General features: G+C 37.8%; 1 pseudogene; it reads right to left on the bottom strand.

Annotated features, from left to right (window-relative positions):
• The window catches only part of LOC132091987 (E3 UFM1-protein ligase 1-like), a 23,672-nt pseudogene extending 2,861 nt beyond the window's left edge, over positions 1 to 20,811 (bottom strand).
• Between the last annotated feature and the right edge of the window lie 1,710 nt (positions 20,812 to 22,521).

Raw genomic sequence — 22,521 nt, forward strand, 5'->3', positions numbered from 1 at the left:
AGCTCTATGAGAAAGACAAGGTGACGAAGCAAACTTCCACTTTGTTATTAGTAAATTTGGTCGAACTTTATCCCAGATACAAAATAATAATGGCTCAAAATTGGCAATTGCAATATGTAGCTTGGGTTTGCTGAGGAAGACGTTTGGATCTGAGCAGGACAACAGTCTGTAAGTTTTCTTTTATTAAGGCATAACATCATGATCTTCACAAACTTTGGTAATTCGGTAACTATTTGTAACGTAGACAGACTCATTTAAACAGTTAACTCAATTAAGTTCAGCAAATTATTCTAATAATGGTTACCCTAGAATCCCCCATGTTTACCACTGAACAGCTTGTTCTCCGAGATGCATCAGATTACAGAAGTGAAATGTGCTGTGAATGCATTGCTGTTTAATGAACATCAGTTGGCTGTACCTCACTGGTGATGGCAGTCGAGCTGTCCGAGGTCATATGCTCAGCTGCCACAAAGCTCAAGCAGCACATTGGTCGCATCCGTACAAAACTTGCCTGGCAATGGCAGCCTGCGTCTCGTCTGGTGTTTACAGAAAAACAGCAGGAAAATAAGCAAATGACAGACTAAAAGAGAGGAAAACATCTCAATGCTGTCTTTTCTGGAAATAGTGTATGCTTGGTGCCTGAGAAGCGAAAGCAGATAATTCCAAGCAATTTGAAAATTATTTGTGGCAGACAAGAGACAGATACATTTTTAGTCCACAAAATGTTGTCTATTCATTTAAAACTCAATGAACAAAAGCTGAGAAGACAAAATGTGATGTCCTTACATTAATACTCCACTAGATGGCACTCAAGCTCCTTAGGTAAAATATGCATGTGAAGTATAAAGAGAGAAGAGTGAGAGTAAGTGCTGAACGTGTGCTCGCATGTTATCCTGCTTGTGCAGAAGTTATTAAAACGTATCCTGAGAGAATTCAACTTGCTTGTGCTTCTTGTCATGAAGACATAACAAATTTGGCGACGAGGACGATTTTTTTTCACAAGATTTCCTGAGGATGGCATCAGTAAGTGCTCCGTTTCCCAGTCCATTTTTGCCTTGTCCCGGTGAGCCCGCTATACCGCTTGTAACATGGCTGAGAATGTTTGAGAATTACATGCTCGTCATCAATGCTACTGGAGATTCCTGGCCAGAAGCCAGAAAACGGGCTTTACTTCTTCACTGCATCGGAACTGAAGGTCAGAGACTATTTTATACATTGCCCGATACCGGTGACAATCTTGCAGCTGCTGTTAAAGCTTTGGAGGAGCATTTCATTCCAAGACGAAATGTGGTCGTGGAAAGACATGCCTTCAGGAAACGAGTGCAGAGGTCAGATGAAACGGTACTGCAATATATTGCTGCATTGAGAGATTTGGCAACTACTTGTGAATTTAATGAGAATCTTGATGATATGCTGCGTGACCAGCTAGTAGAACATATTGCTAACCCTCGCATTCGTGAAAGATTATTAATGGAATCTAAATTGACACTAGAGACTGCAATTACAATTTCCACGCAGCTAGAGGCCGCTGATGCACAGGCAAAATCTATGGTTACAAGCAGTTCTGCTCCAGTACAAGCCGTACATGCCACTCCTGCGACTGGACGACAGCATCCTAAGGCCAAATTCAAAACACATACCTCATCAAAACCTCACTCTGCTTCTTCAGCTCGGACATGCTTCCGCTGTGGCTCCACTGCACATCTTGCAAACGCACAGAACTGCCCTGCTGCATCTGCTAAATGTAAAAATTGTAATAAGACTGGACATTTTGCACGAGTCTGCCGTTTTGCTCCTACTCGCTCAGTGCATTCAGTTGAATTACCAGAGGTTTGCATTCTCTATCTACCTGGAACATCTGATCGTCTGATGTGTGATGTGACTATAAATGCTACGTCTGCTGTTACACCTGTGTCTCTTCAACTCACAGTCGACTCTGGTTCATCAGTGTCCATTCTGCCAAAACAATTGTATGAGCAGCACTTTCGCACTGTGCCGTTACAAGCTCCATCTGCCCGTTTAGTCACTTACTTGCAAGAGCCAATTTCAGTGCTTGGATGTTTACCTGCAACTGTGTCTAAATATGGCCTTACCTGTCCTGCACATTTCTTCATTGTTGACAATGGCACAGCTTTGTTAGGCATGGACCTAATTAAGGGACTCCAGCTTCGATTCGATGGAAACACTGTGCTGTCGCCGCCACAATCCGCTTCAGTTTGTGCCCTCTCCACTCCTCCATCACAGCGGACTGCATTGGGCTGTGTAAAAAATTTTACACACAAGGTTAACATTTCTGACTCTGTACCTCCTGTCAGACACAAATTGCGTCGCTTACCTTTTTCTGTCAGAGATGCTGTTTCCGCCGAACTAGAACGACTCTTGCATGCTAGTGTAATTGAAAGAATTGACTCCTCTCCATGGGTTTCACCAATTGTTGTGGTCCAAAAGAAAACAGGGGGGATCCGCATGTGTGTGGATCTGCGAGGGCCCAACAAGGCAGTTATAGTAGACAGCTACCCATTGCCACACATGGAGGAGATGATGACATTACTGCAAGGTGCAACTGTATTCTCAACTATAGACTTGGAAAGTGCATATCATCAGGTACCTCTTCATGAAGACAGCCGGGACCTAACTGCATTCATTACACACGAGGGCCTCTTCAGGTTCCGCAGGGTACCTTATGGTTTGGCATCTGCTCCATCTGCATTCCAAAAGGACTCCAGAATGTTGCAAACTATCTAGATGACATTATCGTGTGGGGACGCTCGCAACAGGGAAAGATCAAGCACTAGAGAATGTGCTGCAACGTCTCAAAGAGGCTGGGTTGGAGTTGAATGAGTCTAAATGTCAATTCAGAAAGCAGAGCTTGAAGTTTTTAGGACACATGGTGACATCACAGGGTATTCAGCTGGATCAAGAACATCTCTCTGCAATAATCGATGCACCTGCGCCATCGGATGCTGTTCAGTTGCGTTCTTTGCTGGGTCTCCTCTCATGGTACAACAAATTTATTCCTAATTTCGCTTCCGTAGTGATGCCTCTGCGTGCGTGCCTGAGAGATGAGAGTGGATTTCACTGGTCCGATGACGCTCAACAGAGCTTAGCTGAAGTCAAAAAGCTACTTGTACACAGTCCTGCTCTTGCACTATTTGACCCGGGGCTGCCAGTGGTCATTTCTACTGACACATCTGCTTACGGACTAGGTGCTGTCTTCGCACAAATAAGCACTGATGGTCAAGAACGTACTGTCGCTTTCGCATCCAGAACACTCACCCCAACTGAACAAAAATACTCCACTGTCGAAAAGGAGGCTCTGGCGTGTGTTTGGGCAGTGGAGAAGTGGAGGACATACTTGTGGGGTCGCAGATTTACTCTGCGGACTGACCATCAAGCCTTGACGACGCTGCTGACCACAAAAGGGACTGATAGAGCTGGCATGCGCATAGCTCGGTGGGCTGCTCGGTTGCTCTGTTTTAATTACACTGTTGAGTATCGTGCTGGATCTCAAAATTACACTGCAGACTGTTTGTCCCGCTTGCCCCTGCCTCTGACTTCAGATGCTGAGTCAGATACAGAGCCCGAATTTGTTGCATTACTGTCCACTGGTCCGACTGCCATATCTCAGGATGAATTTGCTGCTGCCTCTGCTAGTTGTCCTGAACTCTCTGCACTTCGCACACAAATGGTCCGTGGCTGGCCTCCATCTCCTGCTGCTTTGGATCCTGTTCTACGCCCATATTACAAACTGAGACATGAGTTCAGTGTGCAGGCTGATTTTGTTTTTAGAGGGTCTCGACTGGTGGTACCTGGAGAACTGCGTGAGTCACTGATCCGCATTGCACATGAGGGCCATCAGGGGATTGTCAGAACAAAGCAACGCCTGCGTGAAATGTATTGGTGGCCCAGAATGGACACACGTGTGGAAGAAAAGATTACTGCCTGTCAGTTATGTCTTTCTCTGGACAAAACTGCAAAAACCTCTGCTGTGCCCCTCCAGCCTGTTCCTTTACCATCTACACCTTGGGAAAAATTAGCAATAGACATTGTGGGTCCTTTTGAGACTGCTGTCTGGGACTGTCGATACGCTCTGACACTCACTGACTACTATAGTAAATGGCCCGAGGTAGCCTTTACTGCATCTATTGCAACAAAACAGGTGACTGCTTTTCTTACCTCCGTCTTCAGTAGACATGGCAACCCGACCACTCTGGTGAGTGATAATGGGCCTCAGTTTACTTCACCTGAGTTCACTGCATTCCTGAAAGACAGAGACATTAAGCACATTCGCACATCAGTGTATCATCCGGCTGCAAACGGAGCTATTGAACGCTTCCACAGAGTGTTGAAAAGTACAATTCAATCAGCAATCCTACAATCCGCACCATGGAAAGCAACAGTGACTGACTTCCTGCAGATCTATCGTGCCACACCTCATGCTGTGACAGGTGTTTCCCCCTTCGAATTGCTTCATGGGAGGAAAATGCGTACCCGCCTCAATGTCCTGAAACCCTCACCTTCTGGGCATGAACAACTGAAGAAGCGTGTTTCAGCACGTCAGGATGTCATGAAATCTCGCTTTGATAACAAGCATCGAGTGCGTCATTCTTCTTTCCGAAAAGGGGATAAAGTGCGCATAAAAAAGTCAGTACATGTGCCAAAAGGACACCCAAAATTCACTCCTCCAGTTGAGGTTAGAGAAAAAGTTGGCCCTTACACTTACCTCTTAGACGATGGAAAGAAGTGGCATGCATCGTGTCTCGCATCTGTGCCGACTACTGCAAGGGATAATAGACTGACCACAAATGCAGAAAACCTGATTCCCTCTCAAGTTCCACTGTCTGGAAATTCAGAGTCTTCTGATGCTTGTTCACGTGAAACACGTCAAAGACGTGAGCCAGGTTGGCTAAAGGACTATGTTTATTAGTCACAGAAACTGACATGGACTTTTGCACACATTGCACACGCATAAGTACTGAATAGCAGTTGAGTAGTTTGTTCATATTGTTTTAAATGCTCCTTTGTATTCATGTAATGTGTTGCCTAGTGTATTCTTATACATGTGAAATTGGTGATATATTAAGGATTTGATGTTCTTTATTTCTATTTCATGTCAATTGTTGGCTACAGAAATAATTCATTTAACTAAGAGGGGAAAATGTGATGTCCTTACATTAATACTCCACTAGATGGCACTCAAGCTCCTTAGGTAAAATATGCATGTGAAGTATAAAGAGAGAAGAGTGAGAGTAAGTGCTGAACGTGTGCTCGCATGTTATCCTGCTTGTGCAGAAGTTATTAAAACGTATCCTGAGAGAATTCAACTTGCTTGTGCTTCTTGTCATGAAGACATAACACAAACAAACCTGAGAAGAGTCCTTCATGTTCTTCTTCTGACTCCATACTGCTCCGATTGAATTTGTGGACAGGAAAGCTGTATTGACCACTTCCTGGTACATTTTACTCAAAGGCCTGGCTAAAAAATGTGAAGTTCTGTAATTTAATTTTTTTCAATCTTTGTGGAAAATCAAAAGCCTCTAGGATGCCTGTTCTGTGTGAAGTTTGGTGAGATAAAACAGCTGTTACTGCACCTGTGTAGACCAACAATAACATAACATGCCATTAATGTGACTTTTTGTTCAATGGAAAGATGGTCTTTCAATCTATTCCAGTTCCAATCTATTCAACGCGTGCAAGGAGAAAATTATCTCAAACACCTGATGCTTGTAAAAATGCTTGTTTTTTGGTCTCCATTTGCTTAAATATCATGGTTTGTTAGTTCCTGCAGCATCTCCTCAGATCTGTCACACACTTCCTCCTCAGCACCTCCATGATCTCCTCCAGGGTATGTCTCCTTGCTTATTTCGGCCTGTAACACATGCAAGGTCACAAACTAAAACAGGAACTAAAGCAGTTTCCTACTATCATTAGAAATTTTATCAAGAAAGTAATACTTCACATGAAAGTGACATTTGTTAACATTACAGTAGTTAACATAAGCAACAGTTAACATGAAATCCTTCAATACTAACCCATTTAAATGATTGTCTATATATCCATTTATGCTCTTTATATTGTATGTATAAGTTAAATACAAAAAAAAAAAAAAATAGTACAAGAGCATATTTTGATGCTGTTTTAGAAGTGAACAGTAAGTCATTAACTAATAAGCTCAGAACAACAGCGTTGATTATTGTTAGTTTAATATTTGTGTGTCTGTTAACACAAGCACATCTGTCTTCATACTCTGAGAGGTGTGTGTCATTTTCGTCCCTCTTGGCCTTTTTGTTTTGCGAATTCAATCTCTCGGCATATCCTCCTCCACTTCCTTTTAATGCTTTCGCTGCCCTCTAAGGAACAGAATCCCAACAGCAGGCTTTTTATCAACAGTAGTTTCTACTGCAAGTTATGAAAATTATAGAAAGTGATGTGTAATAACTGAGCTCATCAAGCCATACTTTTTTTTTTCTCCATGTTTTTTTATGATTGAATCAGTAAGTTTGTTCAGAACTCAAGACTCAAGACTTGTTCAGAACTCAACTGAATCAGTATTGACTTCCCTGCTTTACAGTTATCTGAATTAAACTCTCCTCACCTGTAGCCTTCTTCCTACATTCATCTCGTTTGTGTTTCTTTGAAGAGGCTGAAGTCATCATCCTTCATTATCAGAAACACAGGGTTATTCTTTACTTTCTATTGTTAAAGGAAAGAAGTTCAACACATCCAATGACAATGCCCTATAAAACGCTATAGTCTAGAATTATTTTACTATTTCTTGCCGGAAATAACACCATGCCAGAGTGCTCACCAAATCTGTGTTGATTTTTTGTAAATGTGTTGTTGCATAAAATATCTTATTAGATCTGGTTGTCAACAATAGACAACGGACAAGCACTGCACTGTCAATACTGCACTGGCTCCCTATCAAACATCGTATAGATTTTAAAATATTGCTTATTACTTATAAAGCCCTGAATGGTTTAGCACCTCAGTATTTGAATGAGCTCCTTTTACATTATAATCCTCTACGTCCGCTACGTTCTCAAAACTCAGGCAATTTGATAATACCTAGAATATCAAAATCAACTGCGGGCGGCAGATCCTTTTCCTATTTGGCGCCTAAACTCTGGAATAACCTACCTAACATTGTTCGGGAGGCAGACACACACTTGCAGTTTAAATCTAGATTAAAGACCCATCTCTTTAACCTGGCATACACATAACATACTAATATGCTTTTAATATCCAAATCCGTTAAAGGATTTTTTTAATTAATCTGCATTAATTAGGTAAACCGGAACCGGAAACACTTCCCATAACACCCTATGTACTTGCTACATCATTAGAAGAATGGCATCTACGCTAATATTAATCTGTTTCTCTCTTATTCCGAGGTCACCGTAGCCACCAGATCCAGTCTGTGTCCAGATCAGAGGGTCACTGCAGTCACCCGGATCCAGTACGTATCCAGACCAGATGGTGGATCAGCACCTAGAAAGGACCTCTACATCCCTGAAAGACAGCGGAGACCAGGACAACTAGAGCCCCAGATACAGATCCCCTGTAAAGACCTTGTCTCAGAGGAGCACCAGGACAAGACCACAGGAAACAGATGATTCTTCTGCACAATCTGACTTTGCTGCAGCCTGGAATTGAACTACTGGTTTCGTCTGGTCAGAGGAGAACGGGCCCCCCAACTGAGCCTGGTTTCTCCCAAGGTTTTTTTCTCCATTCTGTCACCGATGGAGTTTTGGTTCCTTGCCACTGTCGCCTCTGGCTTGCTTAGTTGGGGACACTTCATCTACAGCGATATCGTTGACTTGATTGCAAATAAATGCACAGACACTATTTAACTGAACAGAGATGACATCACTGAATTCAATGATGAACTGCCTTTAACTATCATTTTGCATTATTGACACTGTTTTCCTAATGAATGTTGTTCAGTTGCTTTGACGCAATGTATTTTGTTTAAAGCACTATATAAATAAAGGTGACTTGACTTGACTTGACAAAAGCATGTTTTTTTCAAAATGCCTTGTTTTGTGTTTTGCAGATGAAATAAAGTCATCCATCGAGTTAATTTAAGTACTATTTATATACTGCTTTTTTGTTTTTGCATTATTTTGTTAATAGATTTGCATATTTTAATTTGAATGTTTAGTGATTTTAGGTGATTTTGTTGTTTTTATTAGTTTTATTGTCTATTTATTTCCAGTAAGTATTCTAGTGCTTCAACTTATTTCAATTAGTCACCAAAGCAACATTACTCAACATGAGTTTTTCGTTTAATATTCGGATTTTATTTCAGCTTTATTTCAGTGAACAAATATGTAAAAAAAAAAATTCATTTTAGTTGATGATAACCCTGCTTGAAACAATACTTTTGGGTGAAATATCCCACTAACTTACTCAATTGCAGGGATTTAAATTTGTCACTCATATTTACACACAAAATATGACACACTTAGCTTGAGCTATTTAAAATATATATTGTTTAACACTACTGATGTGTGGAGGCATTCAAAGTGTATAGTGCACAGGATTTGTTGCATACCTTCTGTTTTTTCTGTTGCATAATATCATCAAACACAGCAATGCATCCTGTGATGAACTTCTGGCTGACTACAGAATTGGAGAGAAGCCTTGCACTGGACTGTACATTCATGGCCCTCAGCACTTCATTCAACAGAATTCCTACATCCTCCTCCGAAAGACTGCTTGGAATCATTGGCTAAACAGGAAATTAACATTTATGGAGATATTTTTCATAAATATTAATGATAATAATAAAAAATACAGTTGAAAAAAAAATTGTATAACTGTACCTGTAGGTCGACCCAAGTGGCTGAAGTGATAGCCTCCTCTACATGCTGATTGATATTTCATACTTTTTAGCAAGTAAAAGGTCTTTTAGTACCATTCCGAAAAATGACACCTTCAGGTCGTATTACATATGTTTTTGCAAATTAGGTTTACTGTACTTTACTATTTTTATGTAGGTATATGTATGTATATATATATATATATATATATATATATATATATATATATATATATATATATATATATATATATATATATATATATATACACAGAAAATTCATGTTAATATGCATAATATAGTCTATGCATAATATATAATACACCAGGGTTTTTGAGGAATGTTTATTTGTACATCTGTCAGACATCATTGTATTGCATTATTAAATAATTAAAACTACAGAGCTTTGGTCACAAAACTAAGCATTTATTACTAAGTCCTACTGTAAATTAATAAAGAATGAATAAATGTTATTTATTACTGCTGAAAGGTTTGTGAAGCATGTAGTCTAAGCAGCAACATATCAGTGTCCATATGCAAAATATAAAGGAATACCTGAAAAAAGGGAGACTCCTGTCAGCATTCTTATTCCACTTCCAGCACTGCGGCCTTTTTTCAGGCCAATGGGTTGTATTTCAATTTGTTATGATTTTAAAATGGCAAGAGCATTTAAGTAACTATTATTGCACAGTAGTGCCATATAGGCCAACTTCTATGTGTTTCAAATGTTTTAAATGTTCAGGAAAAGTAGTTTGATGTCACACAATATTTTGTGAAACCCCTGCAGTACCTCTGGGCACTCCTAGGGGTCACCGAATCCCTTCTGAACACTACTGTTTTAATAACTGGACATTTCTTTCACTTGTGTTCTGTTCATTACTTCACACTGCTAGCTTCAAACATGTTCTTGAAATCATTTCTGGATGTTTAGAAATGAAAAAAATAATAATAATAATAAATGTTCACGCATGAATTTTTTTTTAAATCCCACCAAAGATAGGATCTCAAGACAAAATGTGTCCTGTTCAATCAACAAGATTCAAGTTTTTAATTTGTCACGTACACAGTTATATAGAGAAAATGTAACCAGCAGTGAACTGTTCCAAAATAATTTGCTGTAACATACTGCGATTTTAATTTTAAGTGTTGATTTTACATTAAAAACGTATTAGGTGACCAAAATGATACAAAAAGGAAAACAATGTGGTTGTTACTTCATAATAATAATAATTATTATAATATTATCTCCTTTTACTATGCATTTCATTGCATAACACTTGTCCTTGTCCATGTTTGCCTTTAACGTGTCTCAAAATGACTAGTTTATTCAGCTGTATCTCGTGACATGACTGTGACACGTTTCTCAAAACAGCTTTATCTCAAAACTGAACTATATATAACATAAGGACAATTAATATTTTTAAATATAGAGGATTGTTAAAGTATGTTTTTGCATTTTTATTGAAGTATGTATACTTTTATCTGTTTATTTTAACGTGTGTACAATTAAATTAGAAACTTATTGGTGTAAGACATACTGTAGCTCTGTATGATCATTACTAAAATTATCACTGCAAGATACCACTACAAGTCAAACAAACGTATGACACGACAAAAATGATAAATAATAAGTTACAGTTTCTGTTTTTTAGCTTAGTAAAGTGCAGAAAAATTCTGAAGATTGTTAAAGTTCTCTGAAACTCTTGTGGCGTGGTGAAGGAAACCATTGTTTGTTTGTTTTTTCAAATGTTAAAGTGCCCCTATTATGGATTTTTGAAAATTACCTTTCATGCAGTGTACAGCTCTAAGTGAATGAAAACCCTGCAAAGTTTTCAATCTGAAAGTGCACCATGTATAAAGTTATTATCTCTCAAAAGAAAGAGTCGACTCTGAATCATTGAGTCGTTTTTAAAATGAAACCCAAGCCGTTTTGGGTTTATGTCAACATGAAACTGTCAGCTTGTTGGCCTTTTTGCCTTGGTCTGAATGAAAAAAATAAAATCATTCTTTGCCACTAGATACCACTCCGTGCTCTGAGTATTTAATAATCACTGCACTCCAGCTCCACTCTGTGTTCACCTTTTTCCGCTCAAGTGATATCAGAAACACAGCTCTAAGTATGTTTGAAATACCACAGTTCAACTTCTGTTCATAACGAATATTAAAAAAATAAAAATAATAATAAGTTTCAAAGTGGCTTATTTGAACACTAGTGTGCTAACTTTTTTCCTACCACATGACAAGCTAATAACATATGTCAGCATTAAAATTTATAATTGCTGCTTTTTGTGGTGTACATTTAGTTTGTGATGAAACGTTTAAATCAGTTATTTATCTAATCTAATCAATTCTTACAGATTTCCGCTCATTCGAAATCGGATAGAGATGAAGTAGCTCTGTAAGATTAGATTCATTTGAATGCATTATTGAGAGAGCGACTGCTTCTGAATAAGTGTTGTTTAAATCATGCTTTAAGCTGAAAATACGGTATATAGGCTATATCTAGAAGGAACAAAAAAATTCCTTAAAGATTAACCGTTATAACTTCCCGCTCATGTCCACTGCCGTCATCATAGCCTTCACATTCTTTCCGATTTGAGTTATTCCTCTCTATCAAGCTAGCTTAATGTTTAACATGTGAATTCTTACTAAATATGCAGTTATATTACAGGTTGTTGGCATGAACTGCACTTGTGATGGAGTGGTGGTACAGTGATCAGACTTTTAAAAAATCAGCTCCTGGCTCCAGTCAAAATCCCTCCGCTCCACTCACAGACTCTGCTAGGTCCCACTTTTGGAGGTAAAAATAGCGGTTTCCTCTGTAACGCTGTAAAGAGCATCACTGCACTCACAAACGCTGCTTTATCAGCAGAGGCGGACAGAGTACACAGCTTCATTACCTGAGTAAAAGTACAGATACCCCTTGCTAAATTTTACTCAAGCTGAAGTACTTGTTTTTAAAAGTACTTGAGTATCAAGAGTACAAGAGTACATTTTCTAAATATTGCATAACTACTGCCACAAGTGCTTACATTTATGTACAGAAATGTCCTACATGGAGTTATGAAAAATGTTAATGTTAATACCTTGGAGAATGTAATTTGAATTGAAAAAGGAATTGAAAGTAAAATCAAGTCATTTTCGTCTTTTTACCATGTTGCTTTATCTAAGATTTCTCACTTGCCCACAAGGCAATAGCACAATGGCAATGCTCTGACAAACCTCTGATAATTGATTTTTTGCAACCACATTTCAACCTGACTGTGTTAAACACACCGCATACTCAAGAACATCACAGCAAATGCTCAGCTTACATTAATGTGTAATATCACCAATCTATGTGTGACAACTCTGTGTGTGTGTGTGTGTGTGTGTAGTGTGTGTGTAGTGTACTTCAATTCAATCAAATGTCATGAAGTCTTTGGCGGAAAGCTGAAGGTGATTGCTGATAGGCTGTCCCAATCAGTGGCGCCTGCACAATCCAATCACGTTTGAGAGGGAAACACAAATTAAGGGTTTCCGTGATTTTTCTTTTTTCCTTTTTTTCCGTTCACACAGAGACGCGTTTCTGTGAATACGCACAATTTTTTGTATTGGATAGGCGTTTCGTCCACACGGAATCCGGCGTTTTGGAAGAGTGAAATCGGGTCCCAGAGTAAATTTGAAAATGCCGCCTTTGCGTTTTCGTTTGGACGGCAAATCGTATATTTTCTGAAAAGATGACATCATCAGTCCACGTCTCGCCCCTAATCAGACACGGCTACTTCACGTAACAGCAACAAAAACATGAACAAACACTGAAAGATAAGGCTTGTTTGAGATGAGCAAATTCTGCACAGAACCGTTCACCGGTGATCACCGTGAGATGCATGCAAGTCATAGACAGTAAAAGAAGTGGACACAGCGACCCCATTGGATTCAACGGAGACAAATGAAGTCAATTAGAAGCACGCACTTCCTGGGGGTCGGGCGTACTGCGCAGACTCAAACTGAGCTTGATGACGTAGATGTCACATGAGCAACCTGTAAGTCTTCTAATCGCTGTACCAAGAGAAATCTGAATCACCCACCGAATCTTCCAGAGAAGGCGAGGGTGAACAGGAGCAAATTTTGGTAAGTATTCTGATTAATTAGGCACCCAGGGGTGCTTAAAAAAATATGAAACCCGGCCCAATGATGCCAGTTAGAAAAGTGTCCGAGTTATGTCCGCCTTGCTCTGATGTCATGCTGACATGTGCCAAAAAAGTCTCGCGAGAGCTTTCGCAGTTGCTCTCCACCGACTGCGTTGATCAAAAGCATGATGGGAAATGACTGAATGACGACACAGCTTCATGCTCATTGGCTGAGAATGTCAACTGATACATTTTCTCTTTATTCTAATTAGTTTACCCATTTATTTATATTTACATGCGAACTAAACAAAAACAAAACATGCCTAGTGAAGTTACCCACTGGGCAAAGTTATGTCCAGTGGACGTCTTTTTATGTCTTTGCAGACGTTGAAAAGACGTCCACTGAGGAGCCAGAATGAACGTTTTTATGACGTCTTCTGTACGTCCGATTTAGACGTTCACAGAACCTCCTTACAAGGTTAAAAACTAGTTCAAAAGTGGTCAGCGGAAATATTTCAAACATCATTTAAGGTTCATTTAGACATAATTTATACTGTTTCGGGACCAAATCAACAGTCTCAGGATGCATTAGATTTAGATGTTATTTCAATGTAATTTCCAGACACTATGTTTGTCCTAAAATCAAGAAAATAAAATAATCTTCATGAAATAATGAAATAACTGATGATGGAGACATTAAATCTCTGAAGATCTCAGCAGAGGAGGATCAATTTACATCATTTACATCAACATCATTTGAAGTCACCATTGTGGTGGACAGTGTTTGGTTTAGTTTAGTACCTCGTAGAAATAAAGAATGTACTTATTTAAAAAAAAAAAACATGTAGTCACACACATCATGTAGTCACACACAGACATCAAGATTGTGGATATGCATCACATCAATGGTGACAATTAAAACAAAAAAGTCTGGAAAATAAGGATGAGTTTGTGCTATGAAGCTGTTTTGATTGTCACCATTGTTGTGATGCATATGCTAAATCTTGATGTCTGTGTGTGAGTACATGATGCTTTTGCTCAAAATATTTCAAACGCATGCATTTTGTCTAACTTCAAAATAAGTATTTTGTTCTTGGTGCCTGTACTGTAGAGTCAAAAGGTTTAGGAGATATATACAAACAAAACAACACTTATTTCTTAACCTCAGATACTTGTAATGTTATGACTTTATCATCACCAACAAAAAGCTGTTAACACCTCAGCTCTCTTAAATTTGTCTTTCCTTGCTACAACAACAGTGTTTCACAAACACACAGTTATAACAGCCAGAGACAAGCTAACACAAGAAGTATGATGACCAAGATCCCAACTAACCCAAACACTGATCACCACATTGGTGACATCAAATGAATCAAATATCAACATTTAAACCTCTGTTAATTCTCAATAAGAGCTTATCTAGATGTCTGACAGAAATAAAGTCAATCTAATGATTCCATGTTTGTGGAGATGTTTGATCCTCCTCTGCTGAGATCTTCAGAGATTTAATGTCTTTGGTTTGCAGTTGATTTTACCACATGCTCAATCATCAGTTATTTCATTATTTCATGAAGATTATTTTATTTTCTTGATTTTAGGACAAACACAGTGTCTGGAAATTACATTGAAATAACATGACTCTAAATCTAACGCATCCTGAGATTGTTGATTTGGTCCAGAGACAGTATAAATGATGTCTAAATGAACCTTAAATGATGTTGAAATATTTCCACTGACCACTTTTGAACTAGTTTTTAACCTTGTAAGGAGGTTCTGTGAACGTCTAAATCAGACGTACAGAAGACGTCGAAAAAAGACGTCATAAAAACTTTAATTCTGGCTCCTCAGTGGACGTCTTTTCAACGTCTGCAAAGACAAAAAGACGTCCACAAGACGTCAACTGGACATAACTTTGCCCAGTGGGTAAGAACTAGGACATGCATTTGTTTTATTAAAATGTTCTCTTAATTAGAATTCTTCCTTGTTGTAATTTTAACTTTATTCTATTGTATGTTTGTGTAAATTAATAAATCAATCCATTAAAAATATACATGCACACATACATATGGACTGTTTAGCCATTATGTCTCATCTTTCTGTGGTTTCATCTGAGAAGTGTCAGGGTCTGGCTTAAAACCATAGACTGTATAAAAACATGGATGTAGTTAGTCTCCGTGACGTCACCCGTAGACTCCTGAAGTGTGTTTTTCAGGGGGCAGGGTTTCATCCCACTGGGCAAAGTTATGTCCAGTTGACGTCTTGTGGACGTCTTTTAATGTCTTTGCAGACGTTGAAAAGACGTCCACTGAGGAGCCAGAATGAAAGTTTTTATGACGTCTTTTTTTGATGTCTTCTGTACGTCTGATTTAGACGTAAACAGAACCTCCTTACAAGGTTAACCCTCTGGAGTCTAAGGGTATTTTTGGGGCCTGGAGAAGTTTTGTCATGCCTTGACATTTGTGCTTTTTTCAGTTTCTTATAAATATCTAAATGGGTAAAGACTAATCTCACTGTAATCAGCACAAACTGGGCTGTAATAATATGTGAAATGCATGTATGTACATGATTGTGTTTTTGAGAAAAAAAATATTATGCGTGGTTAGTGAAAAACTAAAAATGTTAAAACGCTTGAATAAGGCAATAAAACACATAAAGAACAATGGTTCCCGGGATTTTTGAGAACTGGAGCTTGTAGCCTAGAATTTTTCTTTCTAAATGATGTGAAAATCATCTTGTTTACTCACTCACAGAAAACAATATATTGATTTAAATTTTCTAAGACACTTTTTGTTGGTAAAAGTCATATGCGAGTAGGCGTCAACTACCACGAATATCATTGTGATTTACACCTGAGAAGACAAAGGGCCGCATAATGAGCTGCATAATGAGCCATTCAGTCATCTGTGCCACTGTGAGTGAGGAGTTACAAGATAGAATGTGAGAACAAAATAAATCTATATAATTTTATGTTTGTAGTTTATTAAGAATATATTTAATTATCCCACAACATAATTTAATATCCACTTGGGGGAGCAGTTAAACAGTTTATTAGAAACAATCAAAGCTGACTTTCAAACAAATTGTTTGGCATGCTTACTCCAGTCACACAATCCTTCAGAAATCCTTTTAACAATCTTATTTTCTACAAAAAAAAAAAAAAACGTTTGTTGTTATTATTATCATCATTATTATTAATGTTGAAAAGAGCTGAGAATATTTTTCTGGGTTTTTAGGGGGAATAAATGGAAAGAAAAGCATTGTTTTTACATTTGTTACAGTTATCTATTTGTTACATTTATATTATTTACATCAAGCTTTCGAAGGGTATAGTGTTGTATATTGTTATTGAAACTTCATAATGTTTCACTTGATTATACATTTAGTCAGGAATTATAGTTTGGAAAAAGTCTAACTAGTAAAACGTTTACACGTTATGTGAAAACTAGTACAAGTATATAAATAAATAAAAAGAGACTTACTCATGTTTATGATCTCTGCTGAATAAAGTGCTTCATTCTTTTTTTCTGAGGAAATCCATTTCTCAAATCCTCAACCACATCACATCTTTTTGGGGTGAATTATGTGTTATTCCTCTCATCGCGAAGCAAACAGTAAAATAAAAAAAACTTGAACAGTCTCGCTGCTTTTTCTTTTGTTATGGGCATATTCAAGCTGCGCACTTCAGTTTGAATCTGAATAGCGCGTTCGGCGCGGGGGCGTGGTCACATTAGATATAATGAAGGGAGACATGAAAAACAGACATCGCGTTGCTTTCATATGGATTACTTTATCACAGAATAAAAATAGACATGTCAAGCTTTCTATAGATATCTCTCTCATGTATTTTCGTTGAGTATTCACGGAGTTACAGTTCATTTAAATGACGTGTTTGTAAAAGAAGATCAGCGCAGACAAAGGCTTGTTTGTTATCTTTATTTTATAAGTGCACAAAGTTTTGTTGTTATTATGTCTGTATCCAAAAAAAGTAGACCCTTTACAGATTTGATTGATGTATTGCTCTTATCTGTACGATTAAAACTGAAAGTGTAATTTAAGTTCTTTTCGGGGTTATCAGGAGAAAATGACTCAAAACGCGTATCCGCGTTAATCGACTTCATAGGGTTAAAAACTAGTTCAAAAGTGGTCAGTGGAAATATTTCAACATCATTTAAGGTTCATTTAGACATCATTTATACTGTTTCTGGACCAAATCAACACTCTCAGGATGCGTTAGATTTAGAGTCATGTTATTTCAATGTAATTTCCAGACACTGTGTTTGTCCTAAAATCAAGAAAATAAAATAATCTTTATGAAATAATGGAATAACTGATGATTGAGCATGTGGTAAAATCAACTGAAAATCAAAGACATTCAATCTCTGAAGATCTCAGCAGAGGAGGATCAAACATCTCCACAAACATGGAATCATTAGATTGACTTTATTTCTGTCAGACATCTAGATAAGCTCTTATTGAGAATTAACAGAGGTTTAAATGTTGATATTTGATTCATTTGAAGTCACCCTTGTGGTGATCAGTGTTTGGTTTAGTTTAGTTCAGATACACATTACAAGTATCTGAGGTTATGAAATAAGTGTTGTTTTGTTTGTATATATCTCATAAACCTTGTGACTCTACAGTACAGGCACCAAGAGCAAAATACTTATTTTGAAGTTAGACCAAATGCATGCGTTTGAAATATTTTGAGCAAAATATCACACACACAGACTTCTAGATTTAGCATATGCATCACAACAATGGTGACAATCAAACCGGCTTCATAGCACAAACTCATCCTTATTTTCCAGACTTTTTTGTTTTAATTGTCACCATTGATGTGATGCATATCCACAATCTTGATGTCTGTGTGTGACTACATGATGTGTTTTTTAAAAATAAGTACATTGTTTATTTCTACAAGGTGTCTGTCCATGAAAATAAATACATAGTTAAAACAAAACAGTAATAACTTATTGTGCTATAGTTTAATCACCATTAAAAAGCAAGATGTTAGCACTTGAGCTCACTGAGACTGTTGATTTGGTCCCGAAACAGTATAAATTATGTCTAAATGAACCTTAAATGATGTTTGAAATATTTCCGCTGACCACTTTTGAACTAGTTTTTAACCTTGTAAGGAGGTTCTGTGAACGTCTAAATCGGACGTACAGAAGACGTCAAAAAAAGACGTCATAAAAACTTTCATTCTGGCTCCTCAGTGGACGTCTTTTCAACGTCTGCAAAGATATAAAAAGACGTCCACTGGACGTAACTTTGCACAGTGGGATATTTTATTGAAGCACCCCTGGGCGCCGCCATTGGCTAGCGGACCCCCACCTGCTGTTAGCCTTCCATTGACTCCCATTCATTTTGGTCACTTTGGCAGCGAATAACTTTACAGCTGAGGCGTTTGAAGACTCAATTTGTCCATTAATAGAAGCAGTTTTTTGCGATTGAGTCATAACCTGCGACTCTCTGTCGCACAGTAGAGAAATTACCATATGGACAGGAGGAGAAGCTCGCAGGCAATCTTTTACTGTCTATGAGGCTATCGGGGTGACGTGGAGGCATTAAGTCAAGGGAGAAGCCCATAGAGAGTCCATAAAAGCAATGGGACAAAATTATTCAATAACGTCTGCAAGATTAGGTGGGTGATTCAGATTTCTCTTGGCACAGAGATTAGAAGACTTACAATTCTCAGACAGGTTGCTCACGTGACATCTACGTCATCAAGCTCAGTTTGATTCTGCGCAGTACGCCCGACCCCCAGGAAGTGCTTGCTTCTAATTGACTTCACTTGTCTCAGTTGAATCCAATGGGGTCGCTGTGTCCATTTCTTTTACTGTCTATGCAGATAACACGGTAACCAGTTAAACCGTAACACCTGCAAATGTCAGCAATAGAGGAGATCGCGTTCACTTTTTAAAAAAAATCTTTTATGTGTTTTTTTTTTAAACTGCTTCTACGGGGCCAAAACATATGATACAAGATAATTGAGCCTTTTATACATTTTCGTGTTTCTTTAGAAATAATGAATGGATAAATGGAGTCTTTAAACGCCTCAGATGTAAAGTTATTCGCTGTCAAAGTGACCAAAATGAATGGGAGTCAATGGAATGCTAACAGCAGGTGGGGGTCCGCTAGCCAATGGCTGTGCCCAGGGATGCTTCAATAAAATATGAAACCCTGCCCCCCTGGTTATCTGGTGACCAACTTCCTGGTTTAGGTCTCCGCTGCAGATATGGTGGAACGACCACAGCAGATTCGCAGATTCTGAAAGCACAAACTGACGTGATATTAAGTGTCTAATAAAAACAGACTTGCTCATTCCATGATTTTGATATTCTTGCAGAGATAACAAGTTATAGGTATGATTGCCCGTAGCGGCTAAAGAAAATGTACCATGTTTTTACTATGGTAAATATGAGTTAACGATAGCGTTTATAATTAAACCACAGTAGCCAAAAATTTACAGTTGTCTGAGACGTCATGAAATGTTCTTTAACACCTAGGGTTGCCACCTTCAATACAGAAAAATAAGGGATGCCTGGGGGGGGACACCTCTCGGGGTCACGATAACCACAGATCCGATGATGTGCCAGTGGTGGTAAATCACAACTTAAAACATATTTTCATAAAAAAATACCACACGGTTAAACACAACCTCAGCTATAACTTATAGCTGAGGTTGTGTTTAACCATGTATAACACCTGCGTTAATTCCGCTGCTGTAACCTAGAGAAGAGTAGGATGAGAAATTGCTAATGAACTTTCAGTAATTGTATAAGGTGGCGTGAACACAGATTTTGGATAAAATATTCGAAACCTGCACCAACACAGACTTACTTTATTTATTGATTTTTTTTTTTGGTTTGTTTATCCTACTTCAGCTGCTACAGGTGAACATACCTATAACTTGTTATCTCTGCAAGAATATCAAAATCATGCAATGAGCAAATCTGCGTTTATTAGACACTTAATATCATGTCAGGGGTATATTCACTGATATATAATATAGTATATAATATATCTATAATATCTTATATATATAGATCAGTGGGTGTATTCCAGAAAGCAGGGTTAACTTACCGTGAACTGAACCCTGAACTCTCGGTTGATTAACCCCAAACCTTGCTTACTCAAGGTATGTGGTTCCAAAAACATGTCCGGGAGTAAGTTCATTCAACTCAGAGTATTTTCCTGATTAAGACTCAAGACATTCTCAACAAAGCGACGAATCGATGAGTCACTATAGAAACGGATGCTAAGAAAAAGCGCGCCAAGCTGTTTCTTTCTTCTTCTTTTGTCCATTAGTTGTTTATGTGCTTAGTGCATATCGCCACCTAACTGATGGCTGTGCAATCATTTAAAAAATGTTTTCCATTTAATCTTTAATCCTTGAGAATGTGAATTATATTTTTTGTTTTATGCCAATTATATATTAAGTCATATCAGAAATGTATTTTGATTTAGAATTTAGACATTATAGAAAATGCCGCTCCATGTGTGAGAATATAACATGTAATAAATAAAATAAATAAATATAAGTTAAACATTACCTTGTCATAGTGTTTTATATATTTTATTCTCTTATATAAGAGTTATCTGTATAAATTATAATCATATTAGAAAAAAATATTACCTTATTTATTACTTATATTAACGCTTCCTCATTAACATATCAAATATATATAAATATATACATAATAGGCTATATTACATATTGTAATATTAAATAATGTTGTGCGCTATCTGTCACGCCCACTTAAGGCTCGCTGAAGTGAACTAACCATGGAACATAATTTGCTCCGGAGCAGGTTAAGTTCAGAGTGTGGGTTGCTATGACTATTAACATACCCTGAAAGTTACCTCCATTTTTGGAACCGAAAGTTGAGGTTATCCGCTTACTTACTCTTAAACATACCTGGGTATGTCACATAACCTGCTTTCTGGAATACCCCTCCGATAACCTACATTTCAGGCGAGGCAAGGCGCATCTCAAACAAGCCTGTTGTCTTTTTATTAACATTAACACAGATTAATAAATGTATTGTTCCATGTTCGTTTTTGTACCATGCGCATGATTTATGAGCATAGTCCATGTCTTCTCCATTTTAAGTGTATCTCTGTGGCAGAATTACAGCGCCAATTGCTGGTCTGGCATGTATACTACATCGTTTTGTGGTTTCGTGTGGACGCGGATATTTCTTGAGACGAGGGGGAAAGAAAGATTGGATTGGGGTAAGCTCCGACTCCTTATGGACGGGGCCGAAGAAGTAACGGGTACTTATGGTTATGGATAGAAATGTAGCGGAGTAAAGAGTACAATATTTTCCTCTCAAATGTACTTGAGTAAAGTCATGAGTACGCCCCAAAAATGATACTCGAGTAAAGTCAAAATTGTACTTAAGTACTGTACTCAAGTAAATGTACTCCGTTACTGTCCGGCTCTGTTTATCAGTCATCAGAGACATGTTGAAATGAAAACCCACCTTACAGAATTTTGTTACAAGAACGTTCTCCAAATATTCAGTGTTGGTTCTAGGAATATAAAAAAATGTCCAGTTTTCTTGACGTTAGAAGAACGTTTTTAAAAGTTATGATGTTCCTAAAACTTTCTTTCAACTTCATTTTGATTTAAAATTCAACATTCTAGGAACATTGATTTGTTACATTCCAAGAACATAAAAATATCCAGTTTCATTAATGTTAGTAGAATGTTATTTAAAGGTTAGTATGGTGTTCCTGAAACATTCAATCATTCAAACACCTACTGTGAACAAGAACTGAGAGAAATAAGAACAAAAACTACAACTTTTTTTTCAGCCACAGCCTTAGATGAACTGAAGACAAAAGACTTTAAATCTCTCAAGATCTGATTAAAAAAACTACACAAACAGCATTACCAGCTTCACTTACAGTATTACTAAGCAGATTGACTTTATTTCTGTCACACATCAACAGGAGTTTTCTTATTGCGAATTAACAGCGGTTTAGATTTTATTGAAAAATAAAATCTTATGTCTTATTGGAACTGTTTAGTTTGATGTCACCATCATGGAGATCAGTGTTTTAGTTGGGCTCTTGACCTTAAACTTTCGAGTAGTTTCATTTGCAGCAGTTGTAAATATTTTCAGAAAACATTTCTGCATTGATAAAACAGTTCAACATGTCTGTTTTAATGACAGAAAGATTACTGCATTTAAGTGGTTTAAATAACTCAACCAATGTGAAAAGAAATAATTTGTAACACCATTGTCCGCTTGGGGCTGTACTGCGTTTGAGCTCCGTCACTATATTCTTTTCATTGACTATTTTTAACTCAAAAATCCATTTTATACATCATCGTTTCCGTTTATATAACGTGTGAATATATCCTCTATTGTATTCTGCAACAAAAACAATCAGAGCGCCTCGCTATCACTAGTTTTATTTTGATCTCCCGGGTCCGCTATTAGCTTTTAGCCCGTTAGCATCAGCAAGCGTGGTTGCAGCTAACTGCGCTTACATTGCTAAAACTCTATTCACACACATTACCACTGCTGTACTCACTGTTACGTGCTTTAATGGCGGATGAATGTCTCC

This window comes from Carassius carassius, chromosome 18, assembly GCF_963082965.1.
Source record: "Carassius carassius chromosome 18, fCarCar2.1, whole genome shotgun sequence".
NCBI classification, from domain to species: domain Eukaryota; kingdom Metazoa; phylum Chordata; class Actinopteri; order Cypriniformes; family Cyprinidae; genus Carassius; species Carassius carassius.